The 17,937-nt window shown below is 45.9% G+C and overlaps 1 protein-coding gene across 1 annotated transcript in view; it reads left to right on the forward strand.

Moving 5' to 3' along the window:
- NCKAP1L (NCK associated protein 1 like) overlaps positions 1-17,937 on the forward strand; it is a 374,626-nt gene that overhangs the window by 6,899 nt on the left and 349,790 nt on the right. The window lies entirely within an intron of this gene.

Here is a 17,937-nt window from a genome sequence, read left to right on the forward strand (position 1 = left end):
CTGCCTCCTGTAGTTTGGTACACCATGCACATTCACACATGAAAAACATGCATATTTTTGCATAAATCAACAAAGGGTGAGGTTGGCACCCAGAAAAGCTAATAGATGTAGTAAATTACTACTAATAGTAGTATATCAGCAGGGGCACCTCTAGCAATTTTTGTCACTCCAGGTGATAAAACCTGTGGTGCACTGCCTCCATAAAAAAAAAAAAAAAAAAATCAATGCTGCAGCATTTCACCAGAAAATAATCGTAATGCGGCAGCATTTCACCAGAAATAACTTATTTTGGCAGCGTTTCACCAGAAAATACAAATAGGCAGGGCTCCTCCCCCTTCCATTACTGTAGTTCCCCCTAATAGCCCTGATACCAGCCTGCAGCTATAAGAAAAAAAAAATGTACTCACCTGCAGAAGACTCTTCTCCCGGTCTCCCTCCGGCGCACAGCAGCTCTCCTGATGATCTTCGTGCAGCAACTCTGGCTGGAAACTCCCACGCTGACAGAGCAGGGCTACGGGAAAATTGTGCCCGAAGCCCTGCACTGGAGACACAAATAGTCTCCAGTGCAGGGATTCGGACGCCATTTTCCCATAGCCCTGCTCTGCCTGCTGGAACCCACAGACTCCGCAGGCTGCAGAAGTGAGCTTACGGGCTGTGGCCAATGAACTGGAGCAGAGTCTAATAGATACCACAAGCCAGTTCACCACCTGGGGACACAACATCTGGCAGGTGGGGTGGCTGCAGTCCCCCCATGCCTCCCCCTCTGCACAGCACTCTTGAGTCGTGACCACCTGGTCAGCCTGGTGGACCAGGCACCTCTACAAGAGGATCAGAAGGAGGCACAAAAGGAGGCGCACAGGGGGACAAAAGGAGGCACACAGGGGGACAAAAGGAGGCACACAGGGGGACAATAGGAGGCACACAGGGGGACAATAGGAGGCACACAGGGGGACAGAATGAGGCACACAGGGTCAGAAGAAGTCACAAAGGAGGACAGAAGTAGGCACAGGAGGACAGAAGGAGGTACACAGAGGGGCAGCGGGAGGTATAGGGTGACAGAAGGAGGCATGACGGCCAGAAGGAGGCACAAAAGATGACAGAAGAAGGCACAGGGGGACTGAAGGAGGCACACGGGTGGACAGGAGGCGGCACAAAGTGGAGCAGAAGGAGGCACATAGTGGGGAAGGAGGCGGCACATTGGGGACGGATTGAGGCACAAAGGGTGACAGAAGGAGGCACAGAAGGAAAGGAGGCACAGGGGGACTGAAGGAGGAACACAGGGGACAGAAGGAGGCACAATGGGGGACAGAACAAAAAACACAAAGGGGGGGGGCAGTAGGAAGCACAGGGAGACAGTAGGAGGCACAAAGGGGGACAGAAGGAGGCACAAAGGGGGACAGAAGGAGGCACAAAGGGGGACAGAAGGAGGCATAGGGGGACAGAAAGCCACAGGGAGACAGAAGGAGGCAGAAGGGACAGAAAGAGCCACATAGAGACAGAAAAAGGCACGAAGGGGCTCAGAAGGAGGCATAGGGGGACAGAGGAAGGCGCAGGGAATAGAGGAGGTGGCACATGGGGACTGAAGAGGCACATGGAGACAAAAGGAGGCACAAAGGGAGACAGATAAAGGCACATGGGGACTGAAGTAGGAACAGGGGGGGCAGAGGTGGCACAAGGGGACAAATAAGGGCAAAGGGAACATGAGGAGGCACAGAGGAGCACAGAAGGGGGCAGAGGTGGCACAGGTGGACTGAAGGAGGCACAGGGAAACAGAAGGACAAACAGGGAGTCAGACATGGCACAAGGGACTGAAGGAGGCACAAAAGGGGAAAGAAGGATGCACAAGGCACAGAGATGGCAGCTGCCTGCAATTTATGGTAAGTAGATGCAGCAGAATCAAGTAATAAAACACCCATGGGGTGGGGCTTAGTCTGTGAGGCGCTGCTTAATTTGGGGGTGGAGCTTAAACTCCTTAGCGGTAACCCTGTGCTGGACACGGGGTAAGCCGCTGCGGAGGATTTCTCGGGCCCTGCTGGGCCGATTTGCATAATTTTTTTTTCAAACACGCAGTTAGCACTTTGCTAGCTGCGTGTTTGGTCCGATCACCGCCCCCCCGCATACCCCTTGCGCAGCCTGGCCAATCGCCGCCAGGCTGCGCTATGGGGTGGATCGGGACTCCCTGTGACATTACGACGTCACTCCGTTCGTCGCCATGGCGACGGGGAAAGCACTCAAGGAAATCTCATTCAGAACGGAATTTCCGGATGGGCATACACGCCGGTGGCGATCGGACTGTACGGGGGGACGCCGCAGGGAGCGGGGAAGCATGTAGCTAGCGCTAGGCTAGCTACATGCATAAAAAAAAGGTTAAAAAAAAAAAAGGTTAACCTATTTTGGTTCCTGGACGTAGAAACTACGTCCAGGAACCATGCGCGCTACCGCACGCTCCCGCGGCCAATCGAGCGCGTGCACGCGCACTCCCGGCCGTGGATTCGGTAGCCACGGAATCAATGTATGTATCGGGCTATGGTGCCCGATCACTGATTCCTCTCCCCCGCTGAAAAAGTGACAGCTTCTCTCGGAAGCTGTGCTTTTTCTGGCCGTTGCCTCCCCCCTGCGTCACTCTAAGCGTGTGTTACGCTTAGAGTGACGTCATGTAAACAAACTCATGGCTCTTGTGGCCAAAAAGTAAAACTACAACTAAAAGTAAAAAAAATTAAAAACAACACACAATTACATTATAAAACTATAGTTTACATCCCACCCTCCCAAAAATACCCAAATAAAATGTTTAATATATAAAAAAATTACAATAAAAAAAAAAACATGTAAATATTTATCTAAGGGTGTAAACTTTTTAAATATCAATGTAAAGATGAAATATTTCTATTTTTTTTTTTAATTTTAAAACTTGTAAATAGTGATAGATGCAAAACGGAAAAAATGCACCTTTATTTCTAAATAAAATATTGTCGCCATACATTGTGATAGGGACATAATTTTAACGGTGTAATAACCGGGACATGTGGGCAAATACAATACGTGAGTTTTAATTATGGAGGCATGTATTATTATTTTAAAACTATAATGGCTGAAAACTGAGAAATGATTTTTTCCGTTTTTTTCTTATTCTTCCTGTTAAAATGCATTTACAGTAAAGTGGCTCTTAGCAAAATGTACCCCCCAAAGAAAGCCTAATTGGTGGCGGAAAAAACAAGATATAGATCAGTTCATTGTGAGAAGTAGTGATAAAGTTATAGGCTAATGAATGGGAGGTGAACATTTCTCAAGTGAAAACGATGGAGCGCGAATGGGTTAAAAAAAACCCGATGTGAGATTTCACAGCTGAGCGGTTTGTTTCCATTCCGCTCAGCAAAGCGCTGCCTGTACCATTTTGAGCCGTTTTTTGCTATAATGGAAGGTATTGGAAAAACGCCCACAAAATCACTTTGTGCAGCGATTGCGTTTGCGTTTTTTAAGAATAAATAAATTGTATTTATTTTTTTCTGGGTCAAAGAGTTCAGGGAGTGAATTACAAAACCGCTCTGAAAAAGCGCTTATAAAAGCGCTTTTTTACAAAAATGCAGCACGCAGTGGCGCACTGGGAGGGGAAAAAAAAGCATACATTGCGGTTTCATTTTTAGGTGTGAATGGGGCCTTAAAGTGGGAAAAACTAGTATAAAACTAGTATAAAATACTAGTATAAAATACTGATATTTTACTACAGCAAACCTAAGTCAATTCTCACACTATATCCTTCCCCCCCCCCCCCCCCCACACACACACACACGTTACGAATACCTAACGTACAGCGATCCCTAGCCGAAGCACCTTAACCACTTGCCGACCGCGCACTCATACCGCGTGTCGGCAAAGTGGCAGCTGCAGGACCAGCGACGCAGTTCTGCGTCGCCGGTTGCAGGCTAATTAATCAGGAAGCTCGCGCGAGCGGCTGCTTCCTGTCAATTCACGGCGGGGGGCTCCGTGAATAGCCTGCGGGCCGCCGATGGCGGCTTGCAGGCTTAATGTAAACACAAGCGGAAATAATCCGCTTTGTTTACATTGTACGGCGCTGCTGCGCAGCAGCGCCGTAAGGCAGATCGGCGATCCCCGGCCAATCAGCGGCCGGGGATCGCCGCCATGTGACAGGGGACAGCCTGTCACTGGCTGCACAGGACGGATAGCGTCCTGTGCAGCCCAGATCACCAGGGGGAACAGGGAGGAGAGGGAGGGGGGAATCTCGCCACGGAGGGGGGCTTTGAGGTGCCCCCCCCCCCCCCCGCAACACCCATCAGGCAGGAGCGATCAGACCCCCCCAGCACATCATCCCCCTAGTGGGGAAAAAAGGGGGACGATCTGGTCGCTCTGCCTGCACCCTGATCTGTGCTGGGGGCTGCAGAGCCCACCCAGCACAGATCAGCTAAAACGCCGCTGGTCCTTAAGGGGGGGGTAAAGGGTGGGTCCTCAAGTGGTTAAAAAGAGGGAATCCTCAGAATCCTATTGAGGCTTCACTCTCTACTCTGATGTCCCCCGTCGCTGAGCGTGGCTTTTCTCCAGATTGGGGTCACGCTCCTTCTCCTCTTGCAGCTTGGCCACACAGTAGATACGAGAGCATGGCCGTGCATGTGAAGTAGCACGAAACCCTCAGCTCCAGCTTACTGCGCATGCGTGGGCGTGCTCGCGTCGCCACAATGAGATTAGCAACAATGCTGCATTCAGTGACAGAACATTAGAATAGAGAGGGAAGCCTTACACTTTCCTTTCTTTAGGTAAGTATCGGGTACACTTTAACTCCCCCATGGCTATTCTCCAACCCCCCACAGCTAACTTTAAAGGGACTCCGAACACCTCTCATGGTTATACCCTTAAGGCAGACGACTTCCAACAAAGTCGTGCTATGACCCCTCTGGAGGAGCCTCTTGCAATGGCCATGCGTATCACTTCCTCTTCCTGCTTCAGTCAGTGATGCACTTCTCTAACAGAGAAGACGGGGGTGACCCGGGAAGTTATAACATAGCCAAGATGGCAGTCGCGATTTTTAAATTGAAATCGAACGAAAACTATTTGGTGTAGAACGGCGATTCAGGCATCAAATGAAAGAGGAGAGCACAAGCTACATAAAGGGTATGCATCTTCAAGTACTTTGCAGTCCATGAGAGGTACTCGGAGTTCCTTTAACCATCCCCACAAAAGAAAGAAAAAAAACATTGTCGGGTGTTGCTATAGGGGCCCATTGAATAATGGTAAGGAAGGGAAATTTGGGCACCCTACAGCCCCAACTATTGATATTTATTGGGCGCCCAAATTTGCCCGCCTTACTGATAATTCAATTGGCCACTATGAAGGCGCATAATGTAATATATAAAGATTGTGCAGGCTGTTATGCCTCATTCACACCTAAAAACGCAAGCGTTTTGCCTTTTTGTGTGCTGTTTTTTTTTCCCTCCCTGCGCTCCACTGCGCGCTGCGTTTTTGGAAAAAGCACTTTTCTAAGCGCAAGTCAGGAAGTGAACGCTTTGACCTGGAGAAGAATAAATACAATGTATTTATTCTAAAAAATGCGAACGCAATCACCGCATAAAGAGGTTTTATGAGCGTTTAGTGCTCTTCCTATACCTTCCATTAGAGCAAAATCGCCCCAAAAGTGGTACAGGCACCGCTTTGCTGAACGCAAGAACCACGCTGATATGAACCTTCTCATCAGGGCTGTGGAGTCGGAGTCGGAGTCGTGGAGTCGGAGTCGTGGAGTCGCGCAATTTTGGGTGCCTGGAGTCGGAGTCGGGAAAAAATGCTCCGACTCCTAATGAATTTGTAACTGTAATTAAAATAGAAAATATGATAAAATGTTGTATTTCTCAGATAATAGTCATTAAAAATAATGTATATATACAGTATATATACAGTAATAGCTGTGCTTAGTCCACAAAAATGAAATAAACCAATCAAAATTAGTTACTTGTGCTGCTTCAATAAAGCAGTCCCCGTATTTTTAAGGTCAGATATACATATCTGATTGTGACTGTATATATGATGTGTACACAGGAATCTCTTATATATACTAAATAACATCTATGCTGTAAGAATAAAGCCTGATGTGTAGCTGTGTCACTAATAGAGATGGTCAACGAGATGGAAATAATTCTGCATTGATGCTGATTTATGCAAATGTATGCACTCCCTTTGCTGATGAAATCAGATTATTTGATATGTTAAAATTTGGTTTGGTGACTACAAATTAAAGGGTAACTGAGACGGATGAAAAGTAAAGTTATATACATACCTGGGGCTTATTCCAGCCCCCTTCAGGCTAATCAGTCCCTCGCTGTCCTCCACCACCCGGATCTTCTGCTATGAGTCCTGTAATTCAGCCAGTCAGCGCTGTCCGGCCGCATGCCGCTCCCACAGCCAGGAACATTGTGCACCTGCGCAATAGTGCTGCACAGGTGTAGAATGCTCCTGGCGGCGGAGTGTGTGCATGCGCACTACGCCCGACTGGCTCAAGTACCTGGACTCATACCAGAAGATCCAGGTGGTGGAGGAGGACAACGAGGGACTGATTATCCTGAAGGCGGCTGGAGAAAGCCCCAAGTATGTATAAAACTTTAATTTCATCTGTCTCAGGTTTACTTTGTTACACAGTAGTACTATACTCTACATATGCATTCCCCACAGAGCTGCAGGGAATCCACTGAGAATGCTGTGCACATTGAATACAGAGGTGTTGTCTGTTTACAATCTCCTCATTCCCCTGCAGAGTACCTGCACATCATTCTTACATGTACCCACACTTACATTGCCTAGGGCCTGATAGATGTTCTTTGTTCCGGTTTGTACCTTTTACAAGTACTCTTACCAAGGACTAGTTTTAGTCTAAAGGGAATAAATATAGTAGTCTACATATCCTTCTCACTTCAGTTGTCTTGTAAAATTCCTAAGCGTTGGCAGTTAAGAGACGAATTTCATGTTACATACTTTTAATCAACAAAATTGTAATATGCAAATTAGAGGAGGAGGAGTCGGAGTCGGAGTAATCCAAAACTGAGGAGTTGGAGTCGGTGGATTTTTGGACCGACTCCACAGCCCTGCTTCTCATAGAGATTCATTGCACCAGCATTTTTGGGCGATTTTAAAAATCGCCTGCGCTTGAAAGAAGGTCGAAAACGCTCCTAGTGTGAACAAGCCCTTAGGGTTTTTTTTCCCCATGTGTTAAACTGCTGAATTAACATGGACTTAGAGCTGTGTTTTCACACGCAGAAAAATGCGGATTGCCAGAGCCCCTACTGTTACTTGCACGTTTTATATGCCTACAAGCTAAAAAGTGTAACCTCCAATAATAAGGCCTCTTTTCCACGAATGGAGGACAACAATACACTTAGATAGTGATCACACTTTTGTCTATGTGTAGCGATTCATGAGCGATTTGCCAGCCCTTCAATACGTTACATTGAAGCACAAACGCTCCCAAAATGCTGCATGTCCTGCGATTGTAATTTTGCTGATCGCAAATCACTACTATGGAATTTTTTACATTTACATTGGCAGAGCGTTTAGGGAAATCGGTAGCGATTTAAAGCGCTCCCTAAACGTTAAAAAAAACGCTCTAGTGGGTTCCAGCCATTAGAGGACAATTACTCACAAAATGCTGCATGTCCTGCAATTACAATTAGCTCTAATTGCAATCATTTAAGAATCACTTTCATTGGCAAAGCGTTTTTGAAATAGCCGATGATGCAAAATACATCCAAAAAAGCTTTAGTGGGTCCCATCCCTTAAAGGAAATATCCAGGGTTTTTCTTTTTTTTAAAGGATACCCGAAGTGACATGTGACATGATGAAATAGACATGTGTATGTACAGTGCCAAGCACACTAATAACTATGCTGTGTTCCTTTTTTTCTTTCTCTGCCTTAAAGAGTTAAATATCAGGTATGTAAGTGGCTGACTCAGTCCTGACTCAGACAGGAAGTGACTACAGCATGACCCTCACTGATAAGAAATTCCCCTTTTTATCTCTTTCCTGCTCTCAGAAGCCATTTTCTGCTAGGAAAGTGTTTTTATAGTTGGAATTTCTTATCAGTGAGGGTCACACTGTAGTCACTTCCTGTCTGAGTCAGGACTGAGTCAGCCACTTACATACCTGATATTTAACTCTTTCAGGCAGAGAAAGAAAAAAGGAATGGAAGACAAGGGGTTACTTACCCAGACATCCGGCGGCTTCTATGCATATCGCATACAGCCTATAGGACGCGTTCCATGACTCACTACCGCACACTTCCGCCTTCATGCCGAAAGGAGGAAGTGTGCAGTAGTGAATTTCGCTACTCTTCACATGGGATGCGTGCGAGACATGTGATATGCATCGAAGCCGGCAGACTTTTGGGTAAGTAACCCCCTGTCTCCCATGCACACACCTGAGGCAATTTAGCCTCATTTTAATCACAAATGCGAGTTGGCTTAGGACTCAGAAGCCCATGCCTAGTGGTCAGTACAGGCACCAGACAGGCCATGGAGTCACATCTGAGTGCGGCTGAGGCTTACACAGTTCCACTGCGTGTCAAGCTCTGACACGTGTGGTGTTACAAACGCTGCCATGTAATTACAGCCAAATGGCTCTCATGGACGGCAGGCGGAACACTGAACTGCTCGACAAGCACACGATTCAGCCTCCTGTCTAAATGAAGCCCAAGGCTCTCTATTACTGCTGCAAGGATTGGCAGGCGGTAGGGTTAATCACTCACCCATTCGCCTGTAATTCATTACATGTCAGAAACTTCGTCTCACTGTATTGGTAAGACAGTCATGGCCATTTTCCCCTGAAATCTTCTGAAACTGTGCAGCCACTATTAGCTGCATTGCCCACCCCCAACTCAGCAGCCACCAATTAGGCCACGCCTGCTGAGCAGGGGCAGGCTGCCGTAATGCAGGTGGGGGTGGCCACAGAGCTTTAGGTCTCCTTTCCACGGACTGTTGGTAGGCAGTGAAATGCCTCTCAAACTCTCACAATGGCTCACTGCTGCCTGGTAACTGCTTGTTGCTGCCTGGTAACTGCTTACTTCTGCCTGGTAACTGCTTGCTGAGCACACAGCTCAACAGTCCGTGGAAAGGAGGCCTTAGCATACTTAAGGCCTCTTTTCCACAGACTGTTGAACTGTGTGCTCAGCAAGCCGTTGCCAGGCTGCAGTGAGCAGTTATCAAGCAGCAGTGAGCAGTTACCAGGCAGCAGCAAGTTGTGAGAGTTTGAGAGGCATTTCACTGCCTATCAACAGTCCGTGGAAAAGAGGCCTAAAAGTCTTTAGAAAATGCAAGATCACAGACCAATTTTACCCCATTCCATGTAGTATGAGAGCATACTCTACACCAGGGGTCCCCAACCTGTGGTCCGCGGCCCACTGCTGGTCCGTGGGACGTTTGCAGTTGGGCCGCGGGACTGTCCTCTTACCCCCCCGCCTGCTCCCCCCTTCCACGCGGCCGCCGCTGCTGTTACCTTAGCTGTTACTAGCTATACTGGGGCACTACCTACCCATACTGGGAGTATACTAGCTATACCGCTGCGAACGACACTGTCCAAAAAAATTTGGTCAGAAAGTGGTCCCCGGGCCGGACGGAAAAGGTTGGGGACCCCTGCTCTACACATCTATTCTTTTGAGCTGAACTCCCTATCAGATACAAATCTTTGCAAGATGATGTACACAAAGATGCTGTACACTTGCAACAGATCAGTATCTGCAAAAGATCCGTGCAGTGCACACCAAAACCCGCTAGCAGATCCGCAAAATGCTAGCAGATTTTGAAACGCTTTTTCTTATTTTTCTGTAGCATTTCACCTAGCATTTTGCGGTTTTGGGAAGCGTTTTTGGTGTAGTAGATTTCATATATTGTTACAGTAAAGCTGATATTGAACAGCTTCTGTAACAAAAATGCCTGCAAAACCGCTCTGAACTGCCGTTTTTCAGAGCGGTTTGCGTTTTTCCTATACTTTACATTGGAGGCAGAAACTCCTCCGCAATCCAAAAAATGCATCACCTCGGGAGTATGTGTTTCAGCAAAACGCCTCCCGCTCTGGTGTGAACCACCCCATTGAGATACATTGACCAAGCGTATCAAAAACGCCAGAAAACCCACTCGGTGTGCACCAGCCCATAGTCTATGATATCTGCAGATCTCATACACACCTTGTTTAACAATAATCTACAGCTCAGACAATCATCTGCAGATTTGAAGATCTATCCTGGTGGATCTGATCTGCAGATGATTGTCCGTTAAACAAGATGTGTATGAGATCTTTTGCAGAGACAAATCTGTTGAATGTGTACAGCATCTTTGTGTGCAGCATCCTGCAAAGATTTGTATCTGATGGGGAGTTCAGCTCCATAGAATAGACTGTGTAGAGTATGGCTCTCATACTACATGGAAGGGGGTAAAATTGGTCTGTGATCTTTCATTTTCCAAAGATTTTTATCTCAAGTGTGTATGTAGCATTAGGCCTGGAACCCACTAGAAATAGCAAATCGCTAGTAAAATCGCTAGCATTTTTAATTAGCAATTTGTAAGCAATTTCATGAGGGTTTTCCAGCGCTTTTTGGGAGCGATTTTAAAAAGTGTAAGCTTTTTGCCAGCGATTCTGTAGCGATTTGCAATTAGCAATTTTAATTCTGATAGGTCCTTTCGATGTATCATTTTTTTTCTTTTTTACAGTTTGCAGTCATTTAAAATCACACTCAAATCGCTATGTGTGGTGATTCATGAGTGATTTGCTAGCGCTTATATACTTTACATTGAAGTGCAAACGCTCCTTAAATGCTGCATGTACAGCGATTGAGATTTTGCTAATCGCAATCGCTACCATGGAATTTGTAACATTTATTTACATTGGCAGAGCGCTTAGGGAAAGCACTAGCGATTTAAAGCGCTCCCTAAACGCTCAAAAAACCACTCTAATGGGTTCCAGCCCTTACATTGCAAGCTCTGTATTTTTCACCAATGATCCTCTTTCACTGCCTGTCAGCCACTTTTGCTTATTTGCTGGGTATTTGCAGTGGCACTTACATATCTCAGGCTGAGGGTGTGTTTCCACTAGTGCGGTGGGAAATCGCCGCGGATTCTCCGCGGACGAATTCGCATGCAGGAGCGAAATCGCATGCGGTTGTATGCAAATTTTACCGCGAATTCGCATACGATTTCGCATGGATGACGCTGTGTGCGAATTTAACCATGTCAGTGCCTGTGTGCTTTTTCATTGATTCCATGAAAATTCGCATGAAAAAACACCATGCGAATTCCCTATTAAATACATTGTATGCGAATCGCATGCGTGTGTGCGGTGTCCGAATTCGGATGGCTCTGCTGAGCAGATTTTTCCTGCACAAGAAAACGCTCTGTTTTCCTGACAAGTGGACACAGGCTCATTCACTTTTATTGGTTATGCGAATTTGCATGCGGGTAACGCATGCGAATTCGCGTTAGTGGAAACGCACCCTGAGTGCCCACATAGCAGAAACGCTAGCATTGCAGAAAACACTGCGTTTTTGCTGGTAATGGAAGTCTGGCCAACAGGAAAAAACACATATCAAAAACGCATGTGCATTTTTGATGCGTGCGGTTTCAAAAACGCTGGTTTTGTTGCATAATCTTCAAAAATGCATGAAAAACGCACATCATAAAAGTCAATGGGAACGCAATGGTATCCGTTTTTTATATGCTTTTTTGTGATGTATTTCTACTTTCTGTTGTCTTCCTAGTGATTTGCATAATTGGAAATCTGAAAATGTATGGAAAAAGCATATATATATGCGAATCAAATGCGTTAAAATGCACACAAAACGCTTGAAAAACGCATCTTCGGTAAAAACGCAAACGCACCAAAAACGCAGCAAAAACAGCAAAAAGGCACAAAAACGCACAAAACATAAAATGAAAACATAACATAAAACGCAGCCTTTCATGTTATGTTATGTGTGCACCCAACCTGAGCGGAGGCCAGCCACCCCTGGACATGACATGCAGCAGTTTTGGTTTTTTTATCAGGCAGTAGGGATGGTCAATGAGGTGCAAAGCTTTCCGAATTCATTCACGATTATGAACATTTTGTATCGAATCCTGGCAAGGTGACATTCGATTGGTCCATTTAAGTTGTATACATTCACATACAACATTTGTAGGATTCTGTATGAACTTGGAATTGTTTCCATCTTATTGACCATTTGATTGCAAAATTTTGCAGCCAGCAGGCATTTAGCCGTTTATGTGAAAGAGCCTTAAAGGGAACCTAAACTGAGAAGGATGTGGATTTTTCCTTTTAAAATAATACCAGTTGCCTGACTCCCCTGCTGATCCTGTATCGCTAATACTTTGAGGCTACTTACACACCAGGACGTTGCGTTTAGGGGACATTATAGGGCACATAACGTGCCCCTAATGCAACGCCTGGTGGTGTTGGAGCAGGACTCAACCAAGAGCCGCGTTACAAGCAGCTCTTGGTGCGCCTGCTCTGTCGGAGGCGCTGCGGAGACCACGTGAGCGGAGCTCTCAGCATCACGTGGTCCCGCCAGCCAATCAGCGGCCGCTCCTAAGAGTAAATACTGCAAGTGCAGTGAATGCCAAGTAGCCATGTGCCTGGCTACGTAGCGGCCTCTCCCCGCCTCCTCTCCACCCCTAAAATAAAAACACCTGTACTGAGCATGTGCAAACAGTCTAACGTGGCTTAGCCGCGTATAAAGTACTGCATGCAGTACGTTGTCTTGACGTGAAGCGTTACTGTGTAACGCAGCGTGGGCACTGTGAACAGCCCATTGATTTTTCATTGCTGTGTGGTGGGGGTGCGTTACAGGCTGCTCTAACGTGCGCCTGTAACGTCCCACTGTGAAAGCAGCCTTATGCTTTATACACACTTGAGATAAAAGTCAGATCCACCAGGATGGATTTTCAGATCTGCAGATGATTGCCAGATATGCAGATGAAGTCTGTTAAACCAGGTGTGTATGAGGATCTGCAGATCTCATAGACTGAATGCATTTTGCAGGAATGGATTTTTTGCAGTTAATAAACTTTTGAATGTGTACAGCATCTTTGTGTGCAGCATCTTGCAAAGATTTTTTTCTGATGGGGAGTTCAGCTCCATAGAAAAGACTGTGTAGGTATGGCTCTCATACTACATGGAAGGGGGTAAAATTGGTCTGTGATCTTGTATTTTCCAAAGACTTTTACCTCAAGTGTGTATGAAGCATTAGCCACAGCCCCTCAACAAGCATGCAGATCAGGTGCTCTGACTAAAGTCAGACTGGATTAGCTGTATGCTTGTTTCAGGTGTGTGATTCAGCCATATACTGCAGCTAAATAGATCAGCAGGGCTGCCAGGCAACTGGTATTGTTTACAAGGAAACATCCATATCCCTCTCAGTTAAGGGTCCCTCTAAGTAATGTCATCATCATACTCCAATATATTATGGAACATACAAGAAGACTAGTGCTACGTACACACATGCGACAACGATCGTTCGTTGAGAACGACGAACGAGCTTTTAATTGATGAAAGAACGACCTGAGTAAAGTTAGTTTTTAAATGTGTGTAACGATCTGATCGTTAGAACGAACGTTACATCACGTAAAGCAACTATTGCGCCTGCGCATAAAAATGAGAAGTTTCAGGGAGAAATAGTGAAATGCGCATGTCAAGCCTAGTACGAACGACCGTTTGCAACGATGTACTACTTTTGCAAACGATCGTCGTTGGTTAAAATCCGCCGAGACAGAACTTTCTTTTGTAGCGATTTGGCTCGTTCGTCGTTTGCCTTAATAGTCGGTGGTTCGTTTTTTGTAACGATCGTCGTTTGTAAAGATCGGGGAACGATCGTTACAAACGACTATAGTCACATGTGTGTACGCACCTTAGGACGGGAGATGCAAATCGTTTTCAAGTTTATTTAAGATTATGCAAATTCTGTATGCAATTGTGTGCAGCTTGAAAATGGACCAATCAAATCCCATCAAGCTAGATTTTGATTGTTCCATTTTCGAGCTGCATACATAATTTGCATAATCCTATAGGGTAGGAGCACACTAGGCAAAATCGCATCTGCGTTTTCCACTATGTGCTATGGAAAACACATATGCGATTCTGCCTAGTATGTTCCTACCTATATGAAGGGAATGATTTGCATCTCATTGACCCTCCCCGGGGGAGAAATGAGAGTGGGCAACCGCACAAGAGAGGAGACCAAGCACTGTAACGGTCAACATATCTCTTGCACTACTTTGCATGGGGGTAGGTGTCACCAGAGACTGTGGCGACTGAGGCTGTGCAGGGGAGAGGGGACCCTTGTATTGCAGGGAGAGAGAAAATAAAGGTTGATGCAATTTTTCAGACTATTTTTTCGTAATGAACATTTTCACGATTTTGTGTAATATTGTGTAACAATAATTCGTCATACGATGGTTAACGGAAATTTCTGAAATTGTGTTTAACAATATATTACCATTTGTGACAGACATAGAACAACATATTGCGATTTCTCCTGGCAGACTTAAAGCCCAAGAGCTACAGCCACTAGGACACACTCCATAGGCGGTAGCGGTGTTAGGGAGTCTTGCCCAAGGACTCCTTACTGAATAGGTGCTGGCTTAATGAGACGAGATTCGAACCCAGGTCTCCTGTTTTAGAGGTAGAACCCTTAACCAGTACACTATCCAGTTACTGTCAATCATTTGTATAAACTGACATCATGACAGATCAATTGGCGAGCGATAGTTCAGACACCATAGACCCACATGCAAATTACTGCAATCATTGAGACAATTGTTCACACTGCAATCTTCGTTCGTTGTTTACACGATTGCTGGAGATGCATTGGGGAACGATCAGCTATTTTTAGGCAGGGTTCACACGCGTCTCTCCAATATGGCATGACATGTTTTAGGCCCCGTTCACATCTGATCGTTTTTGCCGGCAATTTTGGCAAAACGCTCAAGCGCTAATGCTTTTTAAAGCGCTAGTGCCATAATACCCTATGGGCCCGTTCTCACTTGGGCGTTTCGCCGAATGCAAATTTGTATCCTGCACAATTTTCATGCGATTTCCCGGCGATCACGTTTAGTGCTATAGAAGCGCTAAACGTGATTGAGAAAAAATTGGCAAGTGGGAATGGCAAGTTTGTTTCTGATCTGCTCAGCAAAGCGCTGCCTGTACCATTTTTTTTTTAGGCATTTTTGCTATAATGGAAGGTATAGTAAAAACACAAAATGCTCACAAAATCGCTTTATGCAGCGACTGCGTGAACATTTTTAAGAATAAATACATTGTATTTATTCTTTTCCGGTTCAAAGAGTTCACTTCCTGCCTTGCGCAAGGGAGTGAATTACAAAACCGCTCTGAAAAAAACACTTTGAAAAGTGCTTTTTACAAAAACGCAGTGTGCAGTGGAGCGCCGGGAGGGGAAAAAAACAGTGCACAAAAACGCAAAACGTTTGCGTTTTTAGGTGTGAATGGGGCCTGAATGCTATGGCACACAGGGGACTTTAGCCGCAGCATATGTCTAGGGGCCCTTGCACACTAGCTGTGCTGTGTTGCATTGCATTGCGAAACCCTAAGCTAGCTAACGGGTAGATTTATTTTAGGTAACCCTCCAGGACAGGTATACTACGAGATTTGACCCCTCCCAGGAAACAGGAAACATCTACTTGATCTCTCTATAAGTTCACGTCCACCACAGGTGTCCGGCAGTATGTATCCAAGAAAACCCTGAACATGTGTAATGGATTGCGGAGACACCACCGCGCGTTCTGACAGCGGGGAGGTTGTTTCCGCGTTCAGACCGGCGGTTTCCGCACAGCAGCATGCGTCTGGTTTGTCTGAGCCTAGTAGTGCACACAGATGGAGAGCTCAGGACGATCAGCTGATCCCAGCGCAGTGGGTGATTGGCTGAGTGGGACTGGGCGGCGCTGAGGAGCGCTGCACTATATATACTTCTTGCCTGTCAGTTGCTGGTTGTCTGCCGTTGCGAATACTAACGTGTGAGCACTCAGACCAGTCAGATCTCACAGTGTGTTAGAACCAGGAGGACCTGGGAATTCACACTTAGCCAGATTACATTTGTGTTATATGTTAGACCAGTTCCAGGGTGTTGTGACCACGGACCTCACACCCAAGCTTAGGGATACTGTGTCATTGCTGTGTTATATGTTAGACCAGTTCCAGGGAGTTGTGACCACGGACCTCACACCCAAGCTTAGGGATACTGTGTCATTGCTGTGTTATACTTTAGACCAGTTCCAGGGTGTTGTGTCCACGGACCTCACACCCAAGCTTAGGAATACTGTGTCATTGCTGTGTTATCATTTAGACCAGTTCCAGGGTGTTGTGACCAAGGACCACACACTCAAGCTTAGGAACACTGTGCTATTACTGTGCTATACTCTAGACTAGTTCCAGGGTGTCGAGACCAAGGAACTCACACCCCAGTCTAGGATTTTGTTATACTGATATGTTATGACCATTTGCTCTGTCGACCTTTCTCTTGCTTTCTGATTCGGTACCTCGCATATCTGCTTACCTGTTGCCAGACCCTGCCTGTACCTGGTTACCGAATCAGTCTCTCTATCTTTGTACCATATCTGCTTGTGTGTTGCCGACCCTGCCTGTCCGACCACTCAAGCTGTCACTCTCCCTGAGTGCTCAGTCTAACTGTACTAGCAGTAACACGATTCCACCAGGTGTCAGCTGCAACCAGGACTCCCGTTCCTCAGAGAGTCCGGTCTGTTAGCAGCCAGTGATCTCTTACCCTGGCTGCAGTACAGTTTACCATCTGATATCCTTATCCCTGGTTACCAGGTCCTCACTATCTAGGAGATAGTTTCTGCACTGCCCAGGGCCACCTGCCCCTCAGGTGGCTCTTGGCCGAGCCGTTTACATCTCCCGCTCCTCGGGAGATAGCCTTCAGTTCATCTAACACTTTACTCATTAGGTGTCCAGAGGTTAGGCATACTTGTATTATTGGTGATTCTGCAGATCATCCATAATCAAGTATACATCTGTATTGTTGATGATTTTGCAGATCATCAACAATCAGATTCTCTCTGTGTGCTGACACCAATCGTTACAACATGGTCTACAAACCAGACGCTCCATTATACACTGTATTACATTTTAACACCTCTATACCATATATCGTATAACATAAATATCCATACATTTTATTTTATTTTTTTTAGGGTGGGTTCGCAACCTGTCCTGGAGGATTACCTAAAATAAATCTACCTGTTAGCTAGCTTAGGGTTTTTCCAGTAACCCTCCAGGACAGGTATACTACGAGTTGATGAGCGAGAAAACAACCACATCACCAACCTTAGGGCGGGCTGACCGCTTGCAGGACTTTCCTTCCGAATTCCTGACCTTTTGCAGTCATCCGTTCCAGCTTGTAGTGGCGCATGAATGTGTCGATGTTCTTTCATGTCGCCGCTTTACATATCTCCGTTGGAGACACCCCTGCTCTGAAAGCCCAGGTCGTAGACGCTGCCCTGGTAGAGTGAGCCCTTACTTCACCCGGGATTTCTAAATTGCTAATCTTATACGCTTTTATAATGCATAGATTGATCCATCTAGCTATCGTTTTTTTTAAGCTTTCTGTCCTACCAATTTACCAGAAAAATTAACAAATAAACTGTCTGATTTCCTGATATCTTCTACTTTCTTCAGATATTCTATCAGACTTTTCCTTACATCCAATGTACTCCATTTCATTTACTGGGTTAGCATAAAAGGACGGTAATATAATCTCCTGACATCTGTGAAATCTGTCCCCGACTTTTGGCAGAAATTCTTCGCTGGTTCTGAGAACAACTCTATCATCATATATTGTACAAAACGGTTCTTTACATGACAATGCCTCTAATTCACTTATACGTCTTGCAGAGGTTATGGCTGTCAAAAAGACCATTTTGAGTGTTA

The sequence above is a fragment of the Hyperolius riggenbachi genome, chromosome 2 (genome assembly GCF_040937935.1).
Source record: "Hyperolius riggenbachi isolate aHypRig1 chromosome 2, aHypRig1.pri, whole genome shotgun sequence".
Classification (NCBI taxonomy): domain Eukaryota; kingdom Metazoa; phylum Chordata; class Amphibia; order Anura; family Hyperoliidae; genus Hyperolius; species Hyperolius riggenbachi.